Source organism: Lissotriton helveticus, chromosome 3_1, assembly GCF_964261635.1.
Source record: "Lissotriton helveticus chromosome 3_1, aLisHel1.1, whole genome shotgun sequence".
Lineage (NCBI taxonomy): Eukaryota > Metazoa > Chordata > Amphibia > Caudata > Salamandridae > Lissotriton > Lissotriton helveticus.
This window is the reverse complement of record NC_136061.1, coordinates 726,848,314-726,875,082: the sequence shown is the minus strand read 5'-3', so window position 1 is coordinate 726,875,082 and position 26,769 is coordinate 726,848,314. Positions and strand designations below refer to the sequence as shown.

At 42.8% G+C, this 26,769-nt stretch overlaps 1 long non-coding RNA gene across 1 annotated transcript in view; it reads left to right on the top strand.

Annotated features, from left to right (window-relative positions):
• The window catches only part of LOC144824729 (uncharacterized), a 196,376-nt gene extending 173,941 nt beyond the window's left edge, over positions 1 to 22,435 (top strand). The window contains exon 3 of the long non-coding RNA XR_013609086.1: positions 22,362 to 22,435. This is a non-coding gene — a long non-coding RNA (uncharacterized LOC144824729). The remainder of the gene's footprint in view (positions 1 to 22,361) is intronic.
• The last annotated feature ends 4,334 nt before the right edge of the window (positions 22,436 to 26,769 follow it).

The window sequence follows — 26,769 nt, the reverse complement described above, 5'->3', positions numbered from 1 at the left end:
TTAATAGCAAAAAAAGAAACAGCCTGATAATCCTTCGCTGAGAATATATGGAACCAATCTGTTGGTCAGAGACAAAATGGCTCCATAAATCAGTGGTCCAAGAAAATGATACTGTGACAGGGGAGTGAAAGAGAAAGATCTGATAAAGGTTTCTTCTGAGAAGGGAAGCGATTTCAGGCCACGCAAACACCGCTGGCGCCATTTTCAATTATGCTTCTGAGAATCAATCAGCCCACGAAAGTTATTGATACCACTATCACCAAAGGTAGATAAAAGAGTGCAACTACTGAGATGACACAATTGATTATGAACCAGGTGGTTTGCAGTCGATCATAAGACTTTATTAGACTTAGAAAAGCCATAAAGGACACATTATAAACATATTACACACACAGTTAATTTCATAGGACAAACAAATAAAAACATTTAAAATCTCAACATATAAAAACAAGGGATACAAATATCAATAACAAGTGAAATCCGAAAGCCAAGACCGACAATCTACCCCAATTAGCAATGTATTTTCCTGCTGTTAAATGACCCTCTGATAAAACTGTTCACAGCATGGCAAATCTCTGGCAGTTCAGGTACTGGAAACATCCGAAATCTTCCTGATGAGAATTGAAACGGGGTAAGTGCAGGAGATGAAGCAAAAAACGCGGCCTCACTGATTTATATGGTGCAAAAAAAGCAAAAAGTGCAATGTGCTTTGCCTTGACAAATTATCAAAAGAGGAAAAAGCAAGATTCACAAACCATTTCCCGTGTGGCTAAGCTAAGAGAAAATGCAATGACCACAAATGGAGCATAGTTAAATAAAACTTATTTTTTGGCATTTTCCATACAGGAGATGTAGAACTCCAACTCATGGCCAGATGTTAAAATACGGTAATGAGCCAGACAGGGAAGCTAAGTGGCTTGTTGCCTACGCATTCACTGCACCTGCTTATTACATTCCTACTTTATCTGCTCTCTGGCTGAGGTCAGGGTTACCGCAGAGACCACAGCGTGCAACAGCATCCTACATGCTGCAAGTGCCCACCCCAAGAGTACTATCAACGCAATACCTTATGGGGAGATGATAAGAACCCGCCGTAACTGTAGTGAGGAAAGGAATTTCCATAAAGATGTCAAAACCTTAAAATGTGACTTCAGTAAGAGAGGATACTCAAAAAAGTGCCTGGATAAGGCTGAATCTCGGGCCCGAGCAGTAAAGCGCGAAACTACTCTGAGAACCAATGTGAATAAACAGGGCAAAACTAACAAAAGCGAAGAGGTACTTTTCATAACAGAATACAATGTATTTAGTGACCATCTTTAGAATATCTTACGTAAGAATTGGCACATGATAGCATCTGGCGGGATGCCATCAGGCACGGTCTCACCTAAACCCAAAGTGGTATATAGGAAGGGAGCCAATCTGAAAAAAATCCTCTGTCCCCGCTATATAAAAGAAATTAAAAGAGACACAACTGTTGCATCTTGGTTGCCCCAAAAAACGGATGGTTTTTATGTGTGTGGCACCTGTGTAACATGTAAATTTGGCCTGAATAAAAAAAACAGATTCAAATACAATACGAATAGGGAATACACAATTAGAACCTTTATAAACTGTAATACTAAACACACCGTGTATATACTAGGGTGTGCCTGCAATCAAATTTACGTAGGTAGTAGCATCAGATGTTTAAAAGCAAGAATACAGGAACATATTAGAGCTATTAAAAACAATGATGGTAAATATCCAGTTGCATTCCATATCCAAGAGAAACACCCTTCCGAAAGTAATGTCTGGTTTCATGCTGTTAAACATATACAGGCACTCCCAAGAGGGGGTGTTCGGGAATTAGCATTAAGAAAGGCAGAAGCCTGTTGGATCTGTCGCCTTAGGACTACAGCTATGGGATTGAATATAAATACTGAATTACATCACTTTCTATAATAATATGGAAAGAATATTCACCCATATTTCTCCAAAAAAACTTAGGTGGTATATTAGTGTTGACGTCCAAATAAGTTGCAGGGTCATCATTAGTAAATACAATCTCACCCCACTAGTTGATCTTACTGTTGATGAGCATTCAAGGTGAATATACACTAAAAAAAGAGATACTTGACTTCTGCAGTTTGTGGGAATGCATTCAGGATGTAACAGATTTACATTTTGATGATCCACAATATGACTAGGTGTCAGTCCTGCAACAATGAACACAATAACAATACCAATATACATAAAGTGAATTCTTATGCTGATATATAAACTTATGTTATTGATTTGAAAAAAAGCTATTTATCAATTGTCCATCGAATACTGTACGCTGCACGTAGGGTTTGATATAATGAAATGCCTCTAATAACAACATTAATCTCTTGGGGCTTTGAATCTGGTGGTCATTGTGTGTTCTTTTAAAAAATGGACGAGCGATAACAATACAACTTGTGTTTAAATTAGTTATAACCAGTTCAATACGTGCACGTTTCCCGTCTTAAAATGGCGTGGACAAATGAGCACTTCACAAATAATGATTAGCGATGTTCTGTGATTGGCTTGTGTTTCAAAATACTTTCTATCCACTATTCCTAAATCTTCTGCTTTCGTGCACAAGGTAGTCTGTACTTGTCGTATTATTAAGGTACAATGCGGAGCATAATGTGAGAGGCTTTACCGCTATAAAATGTTATAATTACAAGAAAGTTCCCAAATGGAGATTGAGAACGGACTTACTGCAAATGATATCTGGCCCAAAGATCCCTTGAAAATCGCCTACTAGTTTTTAGATCAGGCTCTATGTCCGTTACCAATACCGTGTCTTTGTAAAACATAAATATAAGAAATACTAATAAAAAACAACAAATAAAAAGTAGACAAAAACTTTGTGTCGCAATGAAAAATATATCGAGTTATAAATGCACTTACTTATGAAGATTATAAGTAAATCAAAATATAGTGGAATTAAAAGTGATATATTTATGCATTGTTGTAAAGAACAATGAAAATAACCATAGTTTAGACATTTCAAAATGGCGGGGACCTGACAGCGATCAGGTATCCATGTTTTGTGGCTTTATTCCAGGTGAAACGCATTTGCCAACTATTACGGGACTATTTAAATGGTGGCTTCTCACATAATTATCGTTCGAGCACTGTCGACGCCACCACACGGAACCGGTTCAAAACCACTCACAAAGTAAGTTGCAGTAAGGCTAGGGGCTTTTGTTACTTGTTTCAACCAAGGTGTACATTTTCCGTGCAAATTTTGGGTAGTTGCTAATACTCGAAAACAAAATGCACTTTGTCATGTTTGTTAAAATGTAATCATGCTTTTGAAGTGCATCTGTAACTATTGAAAGTTAGTAACTGCGGCCAATGTGATTGCAGTTAGACTAACATGGCGCTGGTCTGAGATCCATTGTAAAATAAATAAAAGCAAGGCAAAGGGATCTTCTGTCACTCACTCTAAAGTTGGTTGCACATTTTTTCCGTGCGAATATTTGGAAAGCAATTAAAATCGAAAAAGAAAAAGAAAGGGCACACTGCTAAAGTCTGTTTAAGAAATAATTGACGTTTCTGAAATGCATGGGTAACTACTGGCAGTAACTACAGCCAATGCGATTGCAGTTAGACTAACATGGCGCTGGTTTGAGATCCCTAGTTAAATAAGTGTAAGCAAGACAAGGGGATCTTTTGTCACCTACTCCAAAGTTGGTTGCACATTTTGACGCACGAACATTTGGAAAGCAATTAAAATCGAAAAAGAAAGGGCACACTGTTAATCGCGCAATAAGGACAATCCACACTTACCTCATGGATAGCATAAAAGGCCACTTTTATTTTAGGACAGTCCAAAACAGAAATCCGCAACTTTACATTTATTATTATATAGGTAAAACTTTTGTATATTACCCCAACACATTTCCCCATACTGTAAAAACACAATTCCCCAACAATTCATCATTTGCAAAAGCCCCAAAATGTAAAATTCCAAACCAATATTTTTCTCTCCAAATGTTTCCTTTTCACCATTTTCAACCTCCCCTCCCCCCACCCCCAGAGGGAAAGGATAAGTCCGCTCTAGACATCCTATCCCCCCAAAAGAACGCCTGAGAAGAACAAAAGAAATTGGAAAACTGCAAAGACTCTCCTAACGTGACAAAATTACCATTTTTTGGGGGGGAAAACGACAACAAAATAAATAAACTAAAGGGGAAGGGTGGGTGGGCCAAACGAAGCTGCTCACTCCTCTCTCTCCCTCTGATGACAGCCCCTCCCACCTTGCGCGCCGGCTAAGCCCCTCTCCTTTTCCTTCTCTTACCCAATCCCCACGCATGGACCGATCCAATTGCGCGAACTTTCCCAGGGGGACAGCGGCATGTGCCACATCCCCCTGGGACCAATCGCGCAATAAGGACACTCCACACTTACCTCATGGATAGAATAAAAGGTCACTTTTATTTTAGAACAGTTCAAAACAGAAATCCGCAACTTCACATTTATTATTATATAGGTAAAACTTTTGTATATTACCCCAGCACATTTCCCCATACTGTAAAAACACAATTCCCCAACAATTCATCATTTGCAAAATCCCCAAACTGTAAAATTCCAAACCAATATTTTTCTCTCCAAATGTTTCCTTTTCACCATTTTCCACCTACGCCCCCCACCCCCAGAGGGAAAGGATAAGTCCGCTCTAGACATCCTATCCCCCCCAAAAGAACGCCACCCAGGAAAACCAACGAGTTTTCCTGTCCCCCCAAGAAGAAAATGTAAATGTTTAATTGACTTTGTTCGTACACCATAACTCAACACCCCAGAAACGAGCTAACCAATCACGCAACTCCATGAGGTAATACGCCTGTCCCATTTGAGACAAATGTACACCATCCTGCCTGAACAAGTGCAGCTCTTTGCCAGAAATAAGTTGGCGAACTAAAACATGAATTCCCATTGCAGTGCAATATATTTTCATGGCTCTATTCAACTTCCGGCGAGCTCTCTCCACTGCTGAATGTGTGCGAGTCCCCCTCCATTGCTGTTGATATATAAATTCAGTCTATACGACAGCCGTCCCTACCCAATTGTCTTTAATCACAGCTAAGTCAAGTTGCATCTGACGAATGAGCGAAAGACCTGAAAGTTCAACGAGATCATTCTCCCCCAATATTAACAGATCCGGAAATCCCCACTCAGTAGCCAATTTAGACAATAAGGGAAAAAGATCTCTCCACTTCATTCCCCCAACCCCTTTCCACAGTACTTCATGGTTTTTACTAAGCAAACCCAAGGCTCTTCCACATAGTTGTTGTTCCGCAAAGACAGCTGACCATTTCACAAAGGAGTGTCCTAAGATCCACGTCCTTTTTCTCCTTGGAAAAGAAAAAACTCGACCTAAGAATAGAAACCAAAATTAAACAGCATATATACACAATGTGAACTGCATTCAAGTACGAACATATCTGTAACAACAATCAGATTTCCAACAACCCAAATTTTGCAACTCCTCCTTCCCCCAACCCAATCTGGACGCCTCCGTGGCCGCTCCAATGCGAAAGGAGTGAGTCCCATATAGCATTGGATTTTCCCCAGCCAATGCTAACACTTTCCTCAACACAGCCAAAAATTGAAAACCGGTAATCTTAAACCCGTCATTGTGACAGAATATAACCCCTGTTCGAAATTGAGGGGACTTAACAAAGGATTCACATTCGCTTAAAGGGCAACAACCAACCACCCCATTCCCGCCCAACTGAATCCACATTCCTTTTGCCATCTGAGCTGTTTTGGACTGTCGTAACCAAATCCGTACAAACAACCCCTTAAATACTTGTACTTCAGACGTTAACAAACTCTTCTGATCCTTTAATCCAAGCAATTCCGAAATCCGGAAAGCACCAAAAAAAAACAGCCATAACATGCACAGCCGAAACCTGATTAATTCCCACTCGTTGTAGCAAACTTTGGGCAGCCAAACTAAAAGTCTTTGTAAAAGAGCAAAGGTAATTGGTTCCCTTAGCTTGGAAGGATGAACTTTGCTTCTGCTGAAACTTTTCAGCATCCTACGTAACAAAATCCCAACCCGCAACGCCACCCCCAACAACAACTGACTATAAAAAGAAATGCCTGAAAGTTTACCTGAAATGGTTGTGTGCGACAACCCTTTGTCCATCAGATACAGCACAAAACGTAACATAAACTGCTCATTACCAACTGCTGCACCCCCTTGATCTTGAGAAGAAGCATAAGATAAAAATTCGGACTACGCCTGATGGTAGCTACATCTCGTTGACTGCGCAATGGAGTGCTCCACCAATTCAGCAATTCTCACTCCCCCAGGTCCCAGATGTTCGAAGGAATCTCCGTCTTGCAGCTGTCCGCCTTTGGCGCCAGCTCCCGAAATGCCTGCCAATTACAACGAGACAGAGCATCTACTATGGAGTTATTTATGCCTGGGATATGCTTTGCCTTAAACACAATGTTCAATTTCAGAGTTTGTAGCATAAAAGAACGTAATAAATGCAGAACCCTCACATCTCTAGCTCTCTGCCAATTAACTAAGTTGACAACAGACATGTTATCAATGTGAAAAAGTACACAGCGATTCTTGAAATCCTCACCCCACACCTGTAAGGCCACCAGCAGAGGAAAGAACTCCATGCTACGTCCTTGTTGTAACCAATGTGCTGGCCATCGCTCAGCACACCACCGTCCTTCCCAAAAGAGCCCAAAGCCGTGAGTCCCAGCGGCATCCGAAAAAATGTGTATTTGCCACACAGTATCATCCTCAACAAAATTGATGGAGACGCCATTGAAGTCTTCCAAAAAACACAACCATATAACTAGATCTTCGTTCACTGCTTTAGTCAGACGTATCCTATGATGAGGAAGCGAAGCTACTGACATGGAGAAACCAAGCCGTCTGCAGAACGTCCTACCTGGTCTCACCACTCTACAGGCAAAGTTCAAATATCCCAGCAGACGCTGCACCTGTCTGAGCTCCAGCTTTCGATGACATAGCACTTCCTTTAAGAAGGTCTTAATTTCAGCCACCTTTTCACCCGGCAGACAAGCTGTCATGCTTTCAGTATCTATCTCAATGCCGAGGAATGTCAATTTGGTAGTTGGCCCTGCAGTTTTTTCCGGAGCCAATGGCACTCCAAATTCCTCTGCCAGTCCTTGAAAACACTCCAAAACCAGTTCACACTGATCACAGTTAGCCTGGCCAATAAACAAAAAATCATCCAAATAATGGCACACTACCGTATGCCCAGATTTCTTCACCAAGCACCATTGAAGAAACGTACTGAATGTTTCAAAAAGAGAACAAGAGATGGAACATCCCATTGGCAACACCCGATCAACATAAAAAGCATCCTCAAAAAACATTCCCAACAACTCAAAATCCACTGGGTGAATGGGAAGCAGGCGGAAAGCAGACTGGACATCACATTTGCCAAAAGTGCACCAACTCCTGCCACACGAACCAAACGCAAAGCATCATCCACTGAAGCATAAGAGACCGCCGTGTCTTCTTGAGCAATGAAGTCATTCACTGACTGACCTTCTGGCCATGATAAGTGATGAATGAGGTGGTACTCACCTTCTGCTTTTTTCGGAATCACTCCCAAAGGAGAGACCATCAAATTTGGAAGGGGACACCAACGGAAGGGACCAGCTATTCTGCCCAACTGCACTTCCTTATCCAATTTCGCACGAACCACCTGAAATAACTCTTTGGCCGATTTCAAATTATCCGCCCAGCGATGGGCCCGAGGGCCTTGGTAACCTATGCGAAAACCTAATTTGAAACCCCTAAACATCCATGTACTCGTCCAAATACGGTAACATAGCCTGTAGCCTAACTGGGGTAGGCGCCTTGTGGGACAACAGATGCACCGGCCCCTCTGCCCCTCTGACCCCTCCCATGGTCTCCAAAATGCTGGCTGGGAAAACACTGAGAAAGTGGGTGTCTCCCCCCACACTGCAAGCACTCATGCTTGAATTTGCAGTATTGCCGGATACAGGAACCGCGGTTAAAACTCCAACATGCTCCTGTTGCCGGCAACTGTGCTTTGCCAACCCCACCCGCCCCCGATGGAGCGGGACACTGCAGAAAGGGCTGATAAGAGATGGGGAGGCCACTTGCTGTATGAATGGTCGTTGATGTGTGGTGAACCGACATCCATTGAAGCCATAGCTCTTGGTCCACCTCCCCCCAAGCCTTGTCATTGTCAATACTTAACCTGGCCCTAAACTCCTCATCGTAGTTAAGCCAGGAGTACCCACCCACATGCAAATGTGCACGTCTAATGATGTCAATGTATTTAAATAAGGCCACCGCCCGTTCCGGATGCCTTTCACAATACACACTCGTGTATATGAGAAAGGCAGCCGTCCAGTTTTCTATGGTCTTAGGCACCCTCGGGCGGCGCTCCAGTTTCAACTCTTCTTCTTTCGAGCCCTCTTTGGATTGCAACTCTCTATGCAACAATCTAAAGACATCCACGAAGTCGTGGTTTCAAATTTTGTGTTGTGTCTTCTCCGATAGATGTGTGCCCAAAGGCATGGCTAAACCCATATATGGCAATTTCGTTCTACCTGTACCTGGAACCAAAGTCTGTTGTGAATGCACCACAGTCGGCACTGAACTTGCATGACTTACCGACCCACAACTGTCTTGAGACCCTGGAACTAAATTTGAAATAGCTCTTGACCCCACAGGAACATTTGCAATTTCCGCAACACCACCCCTTTGAATGTCAACATTGCCGCTCAACACAGGCCGCTTCCACACAGACCACCAATCATTCCTACCTGAAGGCAGTTGTGAAGCTCTGTGTTGGAATTCATTAGGATCATCACGCCTATGATGTCCGCCACGCCGTCTGCTAGCCGCAGAGAAAACTGCACTAGAGTTCTGTAAGACACTAGCAGGCGTGAAATGACCCCTTCCCCCATACTCAAATCCAGACTGAAAAGTCCAGAAGCCGCATCTTGTGACAACACTTCCACATTAGTAACCACATTTTCTTTATCATGCCCATCCAAAACATGACTTTGCTCCAAATTAAAATTTCCGGTATCACCACTTGTACTTGGCATTTCTCTATCACCAATGCCCTCATCATAATTTTCCCAATAGGTCACAGGAGCCTGGCTAGAACTCCCGGCCGTTGCCCCTAAATCCGCAACAGATCCGCCTCGGGTATACCTGGACTTACCAAAAGCCGCACCGTGCTTCGCCTTGGTTGTTAAAGAACCCCTAGAAACAGAATGGAAACCAGAGTCCCTGAAAAATTCCTCGCCGCTCGAGCCAGGAACCGCTTTAAACTTACCCATTACCTGAGCCTGACGCACACCAGGCGCTTCGTTGTTGTCCATATGCGAATGTTCAACCCACACCCATTGGCCTTGCTGTGGTCCCAAAGCAGAGTCAAAATCTAACTGAGGGTGGTGCGGTGGTTGCCTAGGTTCCGGATACACCGCCAACACACGACTGTCCGAGCTGCTAGAGCGAAGTGAGCTTTGACCACCCACCCTCAAAGAACCCACCTCACACCCATTATCCAGAAAAAGTTCCTCCTCTGTGAATGTGTCCGAGAAAAATACCTCTCCACCAACCTGCTGCTGGTCAATCACCACAGGTGATCTTGGTGGACCTCTAGCTTGAGGCATCAAAACTGCTTGCTCAAAAACAACATTTTGCTGAGAGTCCCTGGTGTCAATGGAAACAGAGCCCCTGCGCAATGTACTGCTGTTCGCAGAAGACTCCAAATGCACCACCTCTTCCTCCTCCTCGCTGTCAGTTGGATAATCCACTAATGCGCCGCTACAACCACCCTCCCATACAGCTGGCGCTATGTTAATGGTAGAATAGCCACTCTGTAGAGTCTGTATTTGTGGCGGTATCATGCCAGTAAATGCTGCCTCCTTATGTAGTAGAAACCCTTCTGACGACCTGGTAATGTCTCTGGCTCCTGCTGCACCCTCCTGAACCAATGCTCCCTCATTGTAAGCACACCGCTGAGCGCTATTCACAACACTGACGCTGCCTCTGCCGCCCCTCTTCCCAACCTTTCTCAAACTCTTGGGCACCAAACTACCAGAGCGACCCCTCAAAACTCTTGCGGCAGAAGCAGAGCGCAGCGGCGCCCTTTTCCCTCGAAAGCTCCTTCCTGAGGAGCGCGCTCAACGCACCTGTGAGGTGGGAGCTGACGCAAGAATCGACACCAAAGGGGGGCGGCTAGACTGCGGCAAGTATGCAGCAACTGCCTGACTCACCCCTCTTGCCGCCACACGCCTCGGTCGCTTCGGTTCCTCAGCTACATCAATTGAAGCTCCAGGGCGCAACAAATCTCCTCTGCCAACTGCCAGGAGCTCTCTGACAGCCTCCTTGACGATAGCGTCCTCCATCATAAAGGACCGCCTCCAAGCTCTGTCGTCTAACACTCCAATAACCTGACAGGAATTCTCTCAGCTGACAGGAAAAAACAAACAAAGCTGCTCACTCCTCTCTCTCCCTCCGACAACAGCCCCTCCCGCCTTGCGCGCTGGCTAAGCCCCTCCCCTTTTCCTTCTCTTACCCAATCCCCACGCATGGACCGATCCAATTGCGCGAACTTTCCCAGGGGGACCGCGGCATGTGCCACATCCCCCTGGGACCCATTCTGTTTAAGACATAATTGACGTTTCTGAAATGTATGGGCAACTACTGGCAGCTAATAAATGTGGCCTATGCGATTATGGTAAGATTGATATGGCGCGGCCAGAATGTTACAGTATTCTGATGCAGCCCATAATATGGGAACAAGGCAGGGGTCTGCATTACCTTTCTGAAAATTAGGTCACAATATCGTGTGTGCGATTTCGGATAGCTAATATTGAAAGTTAATAGCATCCAAAGTTAAAAATTATATATGGGGAATTTGGAGAGTCAATACCGTGGTTAAATGTATCTTAGAACAGACTAATATGGTGCCACAAGGAAAAGGTCACATGTTGATAGTGATGTCTGGAGAGTATACCAATTGGAGTCCTTGTAAAAGTTCTCCTATAGATAAATACAGTAAAATGAAAAGGGCAAACAACCCATAAGGCTAGTGAAAATGTATTTTTTAAATATTTGGATAGTTAACACCTAGTGCAAGAAAGTATAACATTTTCAAATTATAGTGCACTTTATTATAGTGTGGTAAATAAAATAATTACCCTGGCATAATTTCTAGGCATTAACAATTAGCATGTATCAAATGAGAGGCAGAGAGTCCGTGGTGTCCAAGTTAAAAGGGCTTTATTCCAATAACTCGAGTTAAGGGAGAATCTGTTCCATCACCACTGAGGTTCAGGAAGGGTCTTCTAACATTTCATAACAATGAACAACATATATACATTTTGTCTTGTACATAGGGCGCAGGAAGGAAGGCTCGAGGCAGAGCATGACAAAAAGAGATAAGAGCATGTGGGCGTGCATGAGGGTGTACACTTGATGAGTCACAGGTGTGTGATAGGTGGCTGGCTAAATAGAGGAGGAGTTACATGGCAGGCTGGAACTTTGCCCTACTTGTGCACGCAATTTGAGAATGACGTGCAATTGACGTGTAACTGGGAGGAGAGCTGACTTTAAGTCTAGTAGAGAAGCCTTCAGTGTCAGGGCGACCAGCACATCTGGTACTATCTGATACCTTGATATCTTGAGTCGGGGATGTATTATCTGAAGAAAAGGTTATTCATCGCTAAGAATCAGAAAAGGCATATATTTCTTCGTTCATTACATGGGGCTGTGAGCTTTTTACAGATGCAAGTACTGTAATTTCATTTAAACAGAGACATTTAAACAGAGAAAAGCTGGGCCCTATCTCAGCAGACGGGTTCTGTTTACCTTTTTCACCGGGCATGCAGATAACTGTTAAGCAAAATATACTGTCTTGGCAGACCTCGCTGGGTTTCTTTCGGCTGAGCTAGAAGCATGCGAGGTCAGAGATAGTAACTGCAGCCTTCAGTGTGTCAGGAGTTATGAAAACACTAATTCAGGGACTGGTGGTTCAGACTGAACCACAAAAAGGGTTCATCGTGATTTATTTAAAAGTGCACCATGCAAATACATGGGCTTTATGCTAACTTAACATTTCTTACATGGGAGACTTGATGACTGGCATCCTAATGCAGGACGTAAATGCAGAGGCCTTGTGATTCAGGCCACCACGGGAAAAACACATGCATGACATGCACATATATGTAACATATGTAACATAGGGTACACGTGGGGGGCATCTTGGTCAGGCAAAATTTCATTTTCCTCATTCCCTCCTTGTCCCCTACGTAACCCTTTAGGATACATCTATATTCATGAGACCGTATAGTTGATCATACAGCATCATTTGTTCGTCCTTAACCCTTTGTATACTCGGATGTGGAACACATGCAGTTGCACAAAGGCCGCAAATGGCCGGGCCACACTGCAGACAGAGACAGCAACCAAATATCATGAGTAGGTCTAATGGCAGACTGCTCCTGGGTCAAGTTCGCCAGGGCAGACGCAGTCACATTCACTACTGCTTCAAGAGTTCTTGTTAAATTTGCGTATCAGTTTACTATTTTGGACGGGACCTATGAAAAAAAGGAATCCTTTGTTAAAATCTGTATATTGCTCCCAAGCCGTTACAGTCTGATCAATCCCTGAGGCATCTGTCTCTCTCTTCACTCTAACATGTTCCAGTCGTGAATCTCTATGATAATGGGATGGGGCCAAGAATACAGGTGGCAATAAGAATGCTATATAACAAGTCCCACCCCAGTCTAAGGGCAGATGTACATAGGCTGTCTGACCGCAAATGAAATAGGTATGGCGTGATGTTTTGAAAGAAGAAAGTCCTTCATCATTAAACACTACTACAACTTTACACTCGCTGTGTCCCATATGTACTGAGCCTTTCTTATTAACACATAAATCACCTTTTGCTGGTAGAACTGAAATAAACGGTGGACCTGTATTTTGCTTGGGCTGCACATTTGACATTATAAAATTAACGGATGCATTTCCCTGCTCGTACTCTTCATTCTCTAGATCGGTTCCCTTCCTTTGGGGGAATCCGTCTTTGTCTGGAAAACATGTTTCATTCATTACTTTATTCAGGTTTCCATATATCCAGCCACCTGGATAAGCTATGTACTTTCTATCTATTGAGGTCATTAAGGCAAACCATGCTCCACATGAACCATTGTGTGAGAACGGTAGAGGATAGAAGGGCAGAACTCCCTTCACCTTTTGATAAGGTGGCAGTTGGCTAAATGTATGCTCTATGGTGCTGTTACTGGAAGAGTGTATATGTGGGGAAATAGGAAAGAAAACATGTAGTAATAAACTGACACAGATTATATCAATGCACAGAATAAAAAGAATGATCAAATTAACTATACATCTACTGCGTAATAACTTGCAGTATTTTTCTCTCATGTTTCTTTTCTTACTATTCTCGTATGTGATCTTATACATGTCAGAAATCTTAGTCTAACCGATTCACCACTGAGTGGACTTAGACAATTAAACTACGTCTGACTTACTAGATCTTAACTTAGATTTATACTCCTGCTGTGGAGTCTTTTCTAGCAAAGGCGGCGCAAAGTATGTATTGTCCTTATCGTTTATCAAAGTTCCAGATTGTCCAAAGTACTTTTTGCAATGCTGGGCGTGTATCCACCCCTTGCGTCCCTCCACCTTCACTGCGGTCCTCGTGGTTAGTAGCACCAACTTCGGCGTCTTCCAACGTGGCTCAAGGGGGCTTGATCGATCAAAGTTCCGGACACATATAAAATCCCCAGGGACAATGGCGTGTTCCTTGACCTGGGTGTTGTCAGGGAAGGCGGCAGCAACCTGTGAACGACAAGAGAGTAGTGCAGACATCAAGGAAGCCAGGTAATCTGTCAGCATGTTACTGTCAACATCAGTTATCTTTTTTGGTATAGGCGTACCCCACATATTTGGCGGTCTACCGAAGACTACTTCATACGGGGATAGGCCTGTTCTGGAATGAGCTACCATTCGCATGTAAAAGAGGGCAACCGGCATGGCCACCATCCAATCCACGCCTTTTTCTGTACATATCTTGGCAAGTTTTGTTTTGAGTGTCTGATTATGTCTTTCTACAAGGCCTGCTGCTTCTGGGTGTCTTACACAATGGAATTTCCAAGTATATCCTAACAGAAGAGACACTTGTTTCATTAATTCAGAGGAGAATGGCTGACCGTTATCAGAATAGACAACCCGAGGTAATCCATACCTGGGGAAGTACTCGCGCACTAAGTGCCTGGCTGTTGTCACAGCAGTATAATCTGGAACTGGATATGCTTCTGTCCATCTAGATAGTGCACACACAATTACCAAGACATATCTGTAACCTCTACATCTGTTCATTTGGATATAATCCATCTGGAGGACCTCAAAAGGGTGGTCAGGAGGATGAAATCCGCCTTGTTCCACCGGAATGCCTTTACCTGGATTGAACTGGCAACAGATCATACATGTTCGTACTTTCTGCTTCGCTGCTGCACGCATGTGCTTGTTAAACCAAATGTTCTGTAAGCTGTCTAGCATTGCCTTTTCTCCTAAGTGTGCTGGACTATGTGCTGTGTTTATGATTACTTGTACCATAGAATCTGGAAGAAACCATGTACCTTTTCCCTTTGTCATCCAACCTTGTTCAGTCTGGACCCCTCCTTGTTCAGTCCATTTCTTTATCTCATCTGCAGTGGCATGTGTCTGTATGTCGAGTACATCTTGAGTGGGATCCCTGACTGTCATACATGTTGTCAGTAATGGTACCTCAGTCCTTGTCGTGTCTGTTGGTGTCTGGGCTGTCTGGGCTGTAAGTTTAGCTGTTCGGTCTGCCAGGTCCTTACCCTGGGAAATGGTGTCTGTAACTTTGGTGTGAGCTTTGCACTTCAGGATAGAAATGGCTGTAGGTAAATGTATGGCTTCTAACAGGGCTTGAATAAGCTGGCCGTGCTGAATCTTGGTCCCATGGGATGTCAAGAAACCTCTCTCCCTCCAAAGTACCCCGAAATCATGAACTACGCCAAAGGCATATTGTGAATCAGTATAAATGTTTACTTTCAAGTGCTTAGCTCTTATGCAGGCTTGTGTCAGAGCGATGAGCTCTGCTGCTTGTGCTGATAGTGTGTCTATTTTCTGTGTCTCTATGACTTTAGTAGCAGTGGTCACAGCATAAGCTGCTACTAATTCTCCTGCACTTGTTCTCATGCATGATCCGTCTACATAGAGCATTAAGTCTGGGTCTGGTAGTGCAATATCTGTCAGGTCTTGTCTTGGTTTCGTCACTATATTCATTACTTCCACACAGTCATGTGGTGGTGCATTTACTGTACTTGAGGGCAAAAGTGTTGCAGGATTCAGAATATTACAACGTCTGATCTCTATGTGTGGTTGAAATAATGTCAGTTCATATCCTGTCAGTCTTGCTACAGTCAAATGTTGTGTCTGTGTCCTGTTTAAGAGAACCTCCACTGCATGTGGAACCTGTACTGTCAGAGGGTGTCCCAGCACTATCGAGTCACTTTGTCTTATGGCTAGGGCTGTTGCTGCAACTGATTTCAGGCACGCAGGCAGAGCCTGGGCCACTGGATCTAGGGTACTAGAAAAATAAGCGCAAGGCTTGTGTTTTCCTGCTTGATCTTGTGTGAGGACAGATAACGTTGTTCCATCTCGTTCAGTTACGAAAAGCATAAAAGGTTTACTGTAGCTTGGAGTCGCTAAAATTGGCGCTTGACATAATGCTCTTTTTAATTCCTCAAATGCCAAGGTGTGTTCTTGTGTCCAAGGGAGGACAGTCGGAGTGGCTGCCTCCTGTGTAGTTAACTGTATGAGTGGTTTGGCTAGATAGGCATACTGGGGAATCCATTGCCTACAGTAAGAAGTGAGGCCAATAAATGCACGTACTTCTTTCTGTGTCTTGGGCTGTGAAAGGTTAGAAATTAACTGTATGCGTTCTCGTGTTAGTTGTCTACCCTCATTGGAAAGTAAGTGTCCAAGACACACCACTTGCTTTTCACAGAATTGCAACTTGGAAGGGGACACCTTGTGCCCCTTGTCAGCCAGAAAATGTAAAACTGTCAGTGATGCATTCTCGCATTCTTTTTCTGAACGTGCTGTAATTAGGATGTCATCTACGTACTGTAGTAGAGCAGTGTTGGGAGGCATGTGAACACTGTCTAGCTGTCTTTTTAATGCTTGACTGTAAATGCTAGGGCTTTCTGTAAAACCTTGAGGAGCTCTTGTAAACACAAAGCTACGCCCTTTTAAACTAAATGCAAACAGATATTGGCTATCTGGATGAATGGGAACACTAAAGAAAGCGTTCTTTAAGTCTATGACAGTGAAGAACGTGGCCTCAGAATCAATGGCAGTCAGTAATGAAGAAATGTCTGGAACCACTGGATATTGTGGTACTACACATTTGTTCAATTCTCGTAGGTCAATAATTAGTCGGTACACTGGCAGTACACTAGGGTCAGATCGTTTAAGGATAGGGATGACAGGCGAGTTACATACATTCGAGTCAGTCTCTACCACTACTCCTCGTGCAATAAGTTTGTCAACTAATTTCAATAAGGCTGTTTCGGCGTCAGGTGGTAACTTGTATTGTCTAATGCGTGGAAGCACTACTCCTGCTTTGAGTGTGACATGGTGCGGCGTTATGTCCATGTAACCTACGTCAGTCGGTCCTTGTGCCCATAGAGTCTGTTGCACATTCTTGAGTCTGTGGTCAAAATCAGTCAGTACATAATGTCCTTTAAAATCACGTAAGAACAGGCATACTCCTCCTGGAGAGCAGCAGATAACTGCTCCTAGATCTTTTAATGTCTTCATACCAAGTAAGTTTTCTGGACATGACTTAGTAAGTAGCAAGTCAGTGGTACGTGACAGTGGACCAACCCCTAGGGAAACTGGTTTTGATACTTCATTAACAATAGGCTTTCCTGAAAATCCCAGGGAAACATTCTGTGAGCCTGAGAGAGGTGCCCCTGGAACCTCGTCATGACTGATGGTAGTCCTGCTCGCCCCTGTGTCAATCAGAAATTTTCGGTCTTGTCCTAATACACGACTATGTACATAAGGACCCTCTTGATCTACAGGTACCTCAATAAGGGGCAAGCCTACTTCCCTCTCGAGGCTGTTTCATGAGAACTGTTGATATTCTGGATAGTCAGACTGTGTGTACTGATACATTTGTGGTGTGGCATTAACAGGCGGTGGTGGAGGATAATTCGCTACTGTCTGTTGTGTGTTCTGTGGCGTGCTATTCTGTCTAGGAGTGTATTGTCGTTCTTTTGTCTTGCCTGTAGCTATATTGTGTTTCAGGACAGTACATTCATTTACATAGTGACCTGGTTGTTTGCAATAATTACAGTTCCCTTTAACAGGTGTCGTGTTATGTTTGGTTTTATTTGCTGGTACCGTCTGGGCAACCAGCACTTTCATTTTTGTCTCTTTCATGCGTCTCTTTTCCTGATCCTGCTCTTCTCTAATTCTGTTCTGATGAGACTGTAACATCTGTAACATTTGTGAAGGGCTGTTTGCTTGCCAAGTACTCTCAACCTTCAGTACTCTATTCTTGATCTGGGGTAAGGAATTCTCAACTAATTTGCTCACAAAAAGATGTGGAAATGACTCGCTACCAGGCTTAAGGCCACTATTAATAGTAAAACATTTCTCAAATCTAGAATAGAAATCACTTGTGTCCTCTTCTTGCTTTTGTTTACAGGCTGAAATAGCATCCCAGTCTTCCTTTTTAGTAATCAATAATCTCGGCAAAACTTGTATCAAGAATTCAGGTAGTTCTCTAGCTCTTTCCCCAAGACCAACTCCAGGGAGCCTGCCTTTTTCTTCTATTTCCAGTGCTTCCCAACTTAACTTTTTATCACCCACTTCCCAGTCTTTTTCCTTAAGCTTTTCATAAATCCCTGCAGGTAACAGTACTTTCAATAACTTCAGAATGTCATCGTACGTATAATCTCCTATGCGGAGGATGTCTTTTAATTCTCGGTGAAACCCCCCTGGGTCTTTATCATGACAAGGCAGCATCTTTTTCATTTCTAAGATTTCTATTTTTGTTAAGGGGGTGTAAACATACACCCGTTGCAACACATTGTCCGCGTCTTTGACGGGATGTACCTCTCGTAGGGGGTTCTGTCTGTCTATGTGTAAGTTATTTCTGCCGTGGTGTGAGACTGGAGGCATGCATGTAGTCAGAGAATCTATGTACTTATGTCGTTGATCCAGAATAACATTAATTAATTCGGTAGCTAAACCTGACCATCTGTCTAGTAAAATGTCGTCTAGTAATTTATGCAAGTGACCAGGATCAGAATATTGACTTTCATACAACGTTATCAAGTGTTGGACCATGTAAATACCAGCCAAACGCTGTTCGTTCGGTGGAAGGCTTAAGAAAGTCTGAGCCACTATATCACTGTTATATATATCAGAATTAGACACCCACTGGGTGGCTGACCGGGCCAATTCAATTTCGTGTGAGGTGGGAGGTCTCTCACTCCCTATCCGTTTTTTCAGGGCTTGTTCAGTAGCTTGGAACAGATTTTCAAGGGAATATCTTTCTTTTATAGCTGGCCCTTGTTTACGGTAGTCAAGACATTTGGGTCTGTCAAACTGTCGCGCTTTTCCTACATAATTCATTTTGTCTTTTGGCTCATCTACTTCTTCTGTTGATAACTCACCATTCTCATCAGACTCTTTTCTGTTTCTCTCTATTATTTCCTTTCGTATTTTCTTGCACATGGCATCTATCTGTCCCTGTTTATCATGTCTACCGGCATCTATGTGCTCGCTCCATTCTATCAAGCCTTGTTTTACATCTCCGTCTCCTTCGTCTTGTTCCCTGATCAGGCAGTTAATAATAAAACGTAGGATATGGTTCCTAACCCCTACCTTTCTTTGTGCCATGGCTTGTGCTATACTATCTGGTCCCTCCCCCGTTCTAATAAAACGGTACATTTTATCTAGGTGTTCTTTCATGTCTGGTAATGTCTCTAGATATGCAACGGCTTGTCTTAGTCTTATTGAAATCACAAGCATTGAACCCTTTCCTGGTTCTGGATCATATATACACTGTGGAATTGCTACATCTACAGTAGGCACCCCTCCCACTGCCCCGGGACCTACGTCATCTTTTACTAGCTGCTGCTGAAGTTGCTGGAGCTGATCTGCTGGTGGGAGTGGAGGGAAACCTGCATTAACGTAGTCCGGAAGGGAATCGTCTAGATACGAGGAAATGAACGCCTCTGATGCTGTCGGCTTTACTCTATGTTCTCTATATGGTACAGGTGGTGGCGTACGCGACCTACTGGGTCTCTCAGAGGTGGTCACTCTAGCTAGTTCTTCAACCAGGACGGGATAAATACCAGTAATGACGGCATTTCTTTCTCTATCAGTCTGTTCTGTTTTGACCCGTTCCCCCTCCTCCCGTAGTTCTTTTTCTTTGGCTTTTTCCCCTGCTTGTCTAGTTCTATCTGCTTTATTCAATTCTTTCTCTGTTCTCCTATGTGACTCTTTGCGCCACAATTCGATGGCATCTTTCTGAGAGGGTCTTGACTTCTTTTTCCATAGCGCTTCTTCCACCCTCATAATGCATTCAGGATCCCATGTTCCCGAGACAGGCCATCTATACTTTTCCTCCAGGTCCTTTGTATAGTTTACCCATAAATCTAAAAACAAAATGGCGTCTAATCCATGCTTATTATACATATAATGACCAGGTGTGTCTCTAGGCGGGATGTTAACTGACTCTTCTAGTATGCCTTTTCTGGTCCCTATCTGACGCAATTTTGAAAACAGTGGCATGTTTGAAACCAATATTCACAAAATAGACTGAAACAATCAACAATCATTCACACACAAACAAATATTAAACACTAAAACAGTTACAACCTAAACTGATACAGAGAGCTAAACATGTACTTGAAAAACTTTATGCACTGGAATACAGTACAACCATACCGGTCTCAAAAATGAGACACGTCTTGACCGTTTTCACGAATAACGTGAACCCGTCTTTACCGTTTCCACGTTTAACCGTGGATCCGTCTTGACCATTTCCACGAATAACGTGGACCCGTCTTGACCGTTTTCATATAAAATGAACCCGTCTTGAAACTTTATGCATTCCCCATAGTGGTACTCACCGGGAAGCAGGACTTGAAACTTGAAGGCCTCGGACTTCTACGCATGCGCCTCGGAACAGGTGGACCTCTGGAGACCTCGGACCTTGCTCTCTCACGGGTTGGGCTCTGGATGGGATGATCCGCGATCCTCACCGCTTCGTGTGGACGCCTGGTCGCAGTCCGTCCTCCTCCTGGGCCTGAGGGAGTAGCGGGAAATCCCGATGGCGTGTACACTTTAAAGTCCGTCACGGCTGTGGAAGGGGGCAAAGGCTGGACCTACGTCGCCGGCGCGTGGGGAAAGGGATAGTCCTGATCGGGCGCCAAATTAATGTGGTAAATAAAATAATTACCCTGGCATAATTTCTAGGCATTAACAATTAGCATATATCAAATGAGAGGCAGAGAGTCCGTGGTGTCCAAGTTAAAAGGGCTTTATTCCAATAACTCGAGTTAAGGGAGAATCTGTTCCATCACCACTGAGGTTCAGGAAGGGTCTTCTAACATTTCATAACAATGAACAACATATATACATTTTGTCTTGTACATAGGGCGCAGGAAGGAAGGCTCGAGGCAGAGCATGACAAAAAGAGATAAGAGCATGTGGGCGTGCATGAGGGTGTACACTTGATGAGTCACAGGTGTGTGATAGGTGGCTGGCTAAATAGAGGAGGAGTTACATGGCAGGCTGGAACTTTGCCCTACTTGTGCACGCAATTTGAGAATGACGTGCAATTGACGTGTAACTGGGAGGAGAGCTGACTTTAAGTCTAGTAGAGAAGCCTTCAGTGTCAGGGCGACCAGCACATCTGGTACTATCTGATACCTTGATATCTTGAGTCGGGGATGTATTATCTGAAGAAAAGGTTATTCATCGCTAAGAATCAGAAAAAGCATATATTTCTTCGTTCATTACATGGGGCTGTGAGCTTTTTACAGATGCAAGTACTGTAATTTCATTTAAACAGAGACATTTAAACAGAGAAAAGCTGGGCCCTATCTCAGCAGACGGGTTCTGTTTACCTTTTTCACCGGGCATGCAGATAACTGTTAAGCAAAATATACTGTCTTGGCAGACCTCGCTGGGTTTCTTTCGGCTGAGCTAGAAGCATGCGAGGTCAGAGATAGTAACTGCAGCCTTCAGTGTGTCAGGAGTTATGAAAACACTAATTCAGGGACTGGTGGTTCAGACTGAACCACAAAAAGGGTTCATCGTGATTTATTTAAAAGTGCACCATGCAAATACATGGGCTTTATGCTAACTTAACATTTCTTACATGGGAGACTTGATGACTGGCATCCTAATGCAGGACGTAAATGCAGAGGCCTTGTGATTCAGGCCACCACGGGAAAAACACATGCATGACATGCACATATATGTAACATATGTAACATAGGGTACACGTGGGGGGCATCTTGGTCAGGCAAAATGTCATTTTCCTCATTAGGACACCTCAATACTATCCCTTTTCTTATTGACCGCATTGGGGACCTCACAACAGGACTGAATATTGGACACAGGAGCATCCTTAATATAGGAGTACCTTCTTTCTACAATTTCCTTGAAAATCTTACATATGTTGAAAACAAAGAAAAGGCAAAAATATTTTTTCAAGGTGTTTTCATACCTTGAAAAAATATTTTTGCCTTTTCTTTGTATATATGACCAATTTCAAAACCTATGATAAAGAAATGATAGGTTATAAAATTGATCCCTATTTTTATACACTAGGAAATCCGAATTCAAGTTTGATGCCATTGGGAAATACTTAAAGTACTTGATAAAGATCAAATCCCATCTATATTACTTTTCTGGTAAGAAATGCTAACTTTCTACTTTAAGCTGTACCAACTGGGGTTTTGTTATAATGGTTTATTTATTGCGAGCCCACTATATAAAAAAAATATGTTTAAGGTTCTGAATTCTCCTTTCGGTTTTTTTAATATGATTTATATTATGGACCATAAAAACATGATAGAATAGCAAGAGTGGAGGTATATATAGTTGATCTGTTCTGCATTATAGAACATTTTGTAAATATTGTAAATATCTTAAATGTATATGATCAATGAAAGTTGTTCTAATGGATTTTCTACTTTTAAAATCATTTTTATGTGTATATAGTGTAAATTTATGTATAGTAGTTGTTATATATGTATATATGTTTTTGTAGCCCTGAAGAAGTCCGTGAAGGACGAAATGCGTTGGATACGGCTACAGTTTTTATTTGAAGATAAAACAAAAGAATAAAGATTGAACAACAAACAACTCCGCTGAATTGCTGTCTTCGTTGACCAAAATGTAAATAATTTTCTTACCATTAATATTTGAGAATTGGAATGTATTTATTGATTAGTGTGCTGGACCATTGTGTGTTAAACACTTATTAAAAAGGCCACTTAAGATACCCTATCGAAGGTATAGACTCATCATTATTCGAGGCCAGGCAGTCCTGAAGAATGTAGTTAAAGAATCCTAGTTCCAGAGTTTGTCAAATTTTTAAATGTATTAACATTAGTGCCAGACCCAAAATATCCCCACAAAATGTAATCCCACTTCCGAATGAAAAAAGATGGTCATTGCATCCTGCGGTACCATTAAGCGTCTTTGGAGAAAGCCGTTCTCTGCTGTTGGTACTCTAGAGCTATTACACAACCCCCAAACTCCTGCCCCATAAATATATTTTTAGAGACACTCAGGGCCATATTATTGATTTAGCCAAAATTGGGCCTTGCCTTACTACCCAAGTTCAGCTATGAGGGTCTTCTCTTTGCCTGCTAAAGGTTGTCGAGGGGAAGGAACACATCAAATCAGCAGCTATGGGTACACCTCCTTGCCCCTCGGTCAAAGTTAGAAACTTAGGTGTTACCTTTGACAACCAGCTCAACTTTATGGCCCATGCGAATAAAGTGGCTGCTAACGCTCACTTTAAGTTACGTATTGTAAGGAAAATCATACCATACCTACCTGAATCAGCAGCAAAAACACTAGTCTCTTCGCTAGTGTTGTCTTCACTAGACTACTGTAATGGTCTGTTGCTTAATGCCCAGAACAGAGTCATCAAAAAATTACAGACCGTTCAAAATGCTGCTGCCCGCGTACTTGCAAAAAAACCCAGATTTGCCCCCATTTGGGACACGCTAAAAAAATACCACTGGCTGTCCATTCACAATAGGGTCAAATTCAAATCTTTGTGCACGGTTTTTAAATCACTTCAGGATTTAGGACCTCGATTCTTTAAAAAACAATTGATTCCGTACAACCCTGTGAGAAAGCTCAGATCCACATTTTCTAACCAGCTAGTGGTTCAACGTAGCCGTACAGTTTCCTGGGGTGATCGCCGCTTTTTAATCGCGGCCCCCAGACTCTGGAACACCTTACCCATTGATATTAGGACCAGTTCTACTCTTCTTCAGTTTAGGAAAAAACTGAAGACATGGCTTTTTACTCAGTAATTCACTTCCTGCTTTTTTCTGTCTAGGGTGAGACTTTAATGCAATTTCAGCGCCGAGACGCCTAAGGGTAATTGCACACGCTTTATAAATAGCATTAAATAAAATAAATAAATAAATGTATGGCTACAATGTAGTCATGCTTTAACCTGTTCCGTGCTCCCGTCGGCCAACGCGGGTGCTGCCGACGGAGCCCCGCCCACTCAATGGAATGCCCGCACCGCGGCTGAAAAACCGCCGCGGTTAAGGCATTAAAGACCACAGACTCCAGATTCTAGTTATGGGTTTTTATTATAAGGCCAAAAATAATTGGATATATCCTCACCACAAAATCAGCAAATATAGATACAGGAAGATCAATACAGAGCCAAATCTACGCATATAATTAATTTGGCAAAAGAGACAGAAAACAATAAAATTCAAGATTAATACACCCTCAAGATGGAGGAGGAATCCAAATCCCTTTTCATTAGGAAAGAAAGCATAAAATATCTTTCCCTACACTACTCTCATGAATGATGGTTCTGGTGGGTTCCCCTATCTTAGTTCTCAAAGGTGTCAGCACGTGTAGACTTTCTTAGAAGTACTCACGTCAAATGGGTCAAAATCGCTTAAAACTTTGGAGCTCGCTCTTAAGATGCTCCTTCTCCTCCGAAAATCTAGAAGTCTGCCTTTTCTGTCCCGGCACACAATACAAAAAGGATAGATTCAGCCTCCCTCCTAAATGGATCATGTGACAAATTATTTCACTTCTCCAGGTTTCGGTAATTTTCCATTACTTCTTCAATTAAATTTTCCTTGCTTCTTGTGACCTTGGAGTGTAGATAGGCCAGGAACAGAAGATATCCTCCCCTCTCGCTTCTCAGATTGTTCAAAGACATTCCAGTTATCTCCTTCGACTCAAAATAATGAGGATAAGTTCCTTCTACCTACAATAGGATGAAAGTATACTGTTCTAGCACAAACACTGATACATTCAATTAATTCTTCAGAAGCTGAGGAAGTGAAACAGTAAACAACTTTTAACTTTGGGCCTACAGTGCAGTCAACTTTTAACACATACGATTACATGAATATAAATATAGTGTCTTTCTGCACCTGTGTATACAATATAATGGTGTCTTCTAGTATACGCAAGTTCTATGTAAAATATACATGACATTTTCTTGATTACGTGTAGAATAAATGCATTTAACAGACTTAATACATAATAATACTGAAAACACATGTGGGTGCTTTTAAACTAGGAGTATAATGCACCCCTAAAATTAGAGTGCTGTATGCGCTCTATCATTATCAAGAACGGGCGATAACATTATCGCTGCTATAGCAGCAGGAAACAGCCGCTAAAGCGGCGATAAGGGGCTTGATAATATGCCCTAGAGAATTCCAATAGTAGCCCAGGTTCTGGTGGGAAGGACATCAAACCTGGACTTCTATTGGAATGCTATAGGGCATAATATCAAGCCCCTTATCGCCACTTTAGCAGCAGTTTCCTGAGGCTAAAGTGGCGATAATGTTACGCCCTTTCTTGATAATATGGCCCTCATTTCCTTCACTGCCCTATGTCCAAGCTTGGCTGCGAAGTGAAAAATCGCTCCCACCTCTCCATTGGTTTGTTGCGCACTTAACACCATCAAGGACTGTCAAATAACTTGTGGATCGAAAGGGAACCCCAAATAATAGAAACTTTGAACCTTTGCAATTGGAGCTCCCTCAATAAAAAATGTTTTAGATTTAGTTTTCCTTAGCCCACAAACCATTACAAATTATTTCTGCTGATTAATCTTCAAATCCAAGGATAACATAAACTCCAGAAAGGCATCCAGGTCTGTCTGAAGGCTAATTGCACTCCTAGCTAATAGGGTGGCGTCATCCACATAAAGAAGTGTGGGGATAAAATGATTGCCTGCCCTTGAACAATCCAATTTCTTTTGGAACAAATGAGTTCCTAAACCATTATTATAAATAAGAAACAAAAAGGGGGCTAGGATGTAACCCTGACAGATACCTTGATTGCAATGTATAGATGACATACATTCTCCCCTGGGCCTATAAGCTTTTTAGCCAAAGTATTCCAGTGTAAACATGAAGGAGAGTAACCAGGGGTTCTTTTACCCCAAGGTTTCCCAACATGCTCAAGTCCATATGTCTAACACCACTATTCTCAAAATTCACGGGTGAACTGGAAAAGTTAAACAAAATTGCTGCAATCATGAGGAAAGTTTCCTAAGCTCTCTCAGTGTGCATTTGGGAATTCCATCATTATGGAGAAATGAATATAGCCACCTGCATTGCTGCCAATTATCCCAGGTTCATGAGTGACTAGTTAGTTCAGTCTAATTTTTTTCCTAGAATTCTGGGACTTGTAGTCCTGGTTTTATACGGGGTTAAATAAGAATACAAGTTCAGAATGCTAAGAGAAAACAAGGTCTGGTGTTCCTAGTCATGCATGAAACTGAGAAACTTGGCAGCTGTTCAGCTAACAAGATCATGCGGCTGCACCTTCATTTTGGGAAAAGGCCATAATGACGAAATATCTTTTTCATGAAAATAGAATGATGTCATGGAAAAGGTTTATTAGGCATGGGGTTAAAACCAGTTTACAGGGATTGAATCCATGGTCTAGGAACACAAAAACATCTTACAATAGGAATTGTAAGAACACACAAGTCTATAAAAATTAATATAGGAAAAAGGGATCACAGTAGTCATTTTCATGTCTACTCCGACCTGGTGTCTAGTCATCGCATGCTGTGACTGAGGAGCAGCAAATTTGCATACTTTCATCTGCAGCAGGTGCTGTGAAGGTGCCTATTTTGTTGTGGACCCTATGCCCGCATGCTTAGTGAATGAAGACACGGACACTGATATGTGGTACTAATAACGGATCTCGAGTACTCAGACCCTTTTATTTACAGGCACACATCACACGTGATGCCTGGGTTGGATGGGTGTGGGATGGTAGTGAAAGCCAGCCCTAAAGGGAGTGGCTGGCCGAAATGCTACTATGTGCCTGGCAGGACACTATGGGGGTCATTATGATGGCGGATTTTCCGCATACTCCGGGCCGGCGGAAGCCACCGCCGGCCCGGAGTATGCGGGAAATCCGCCGAGGAGGCCTGAAAG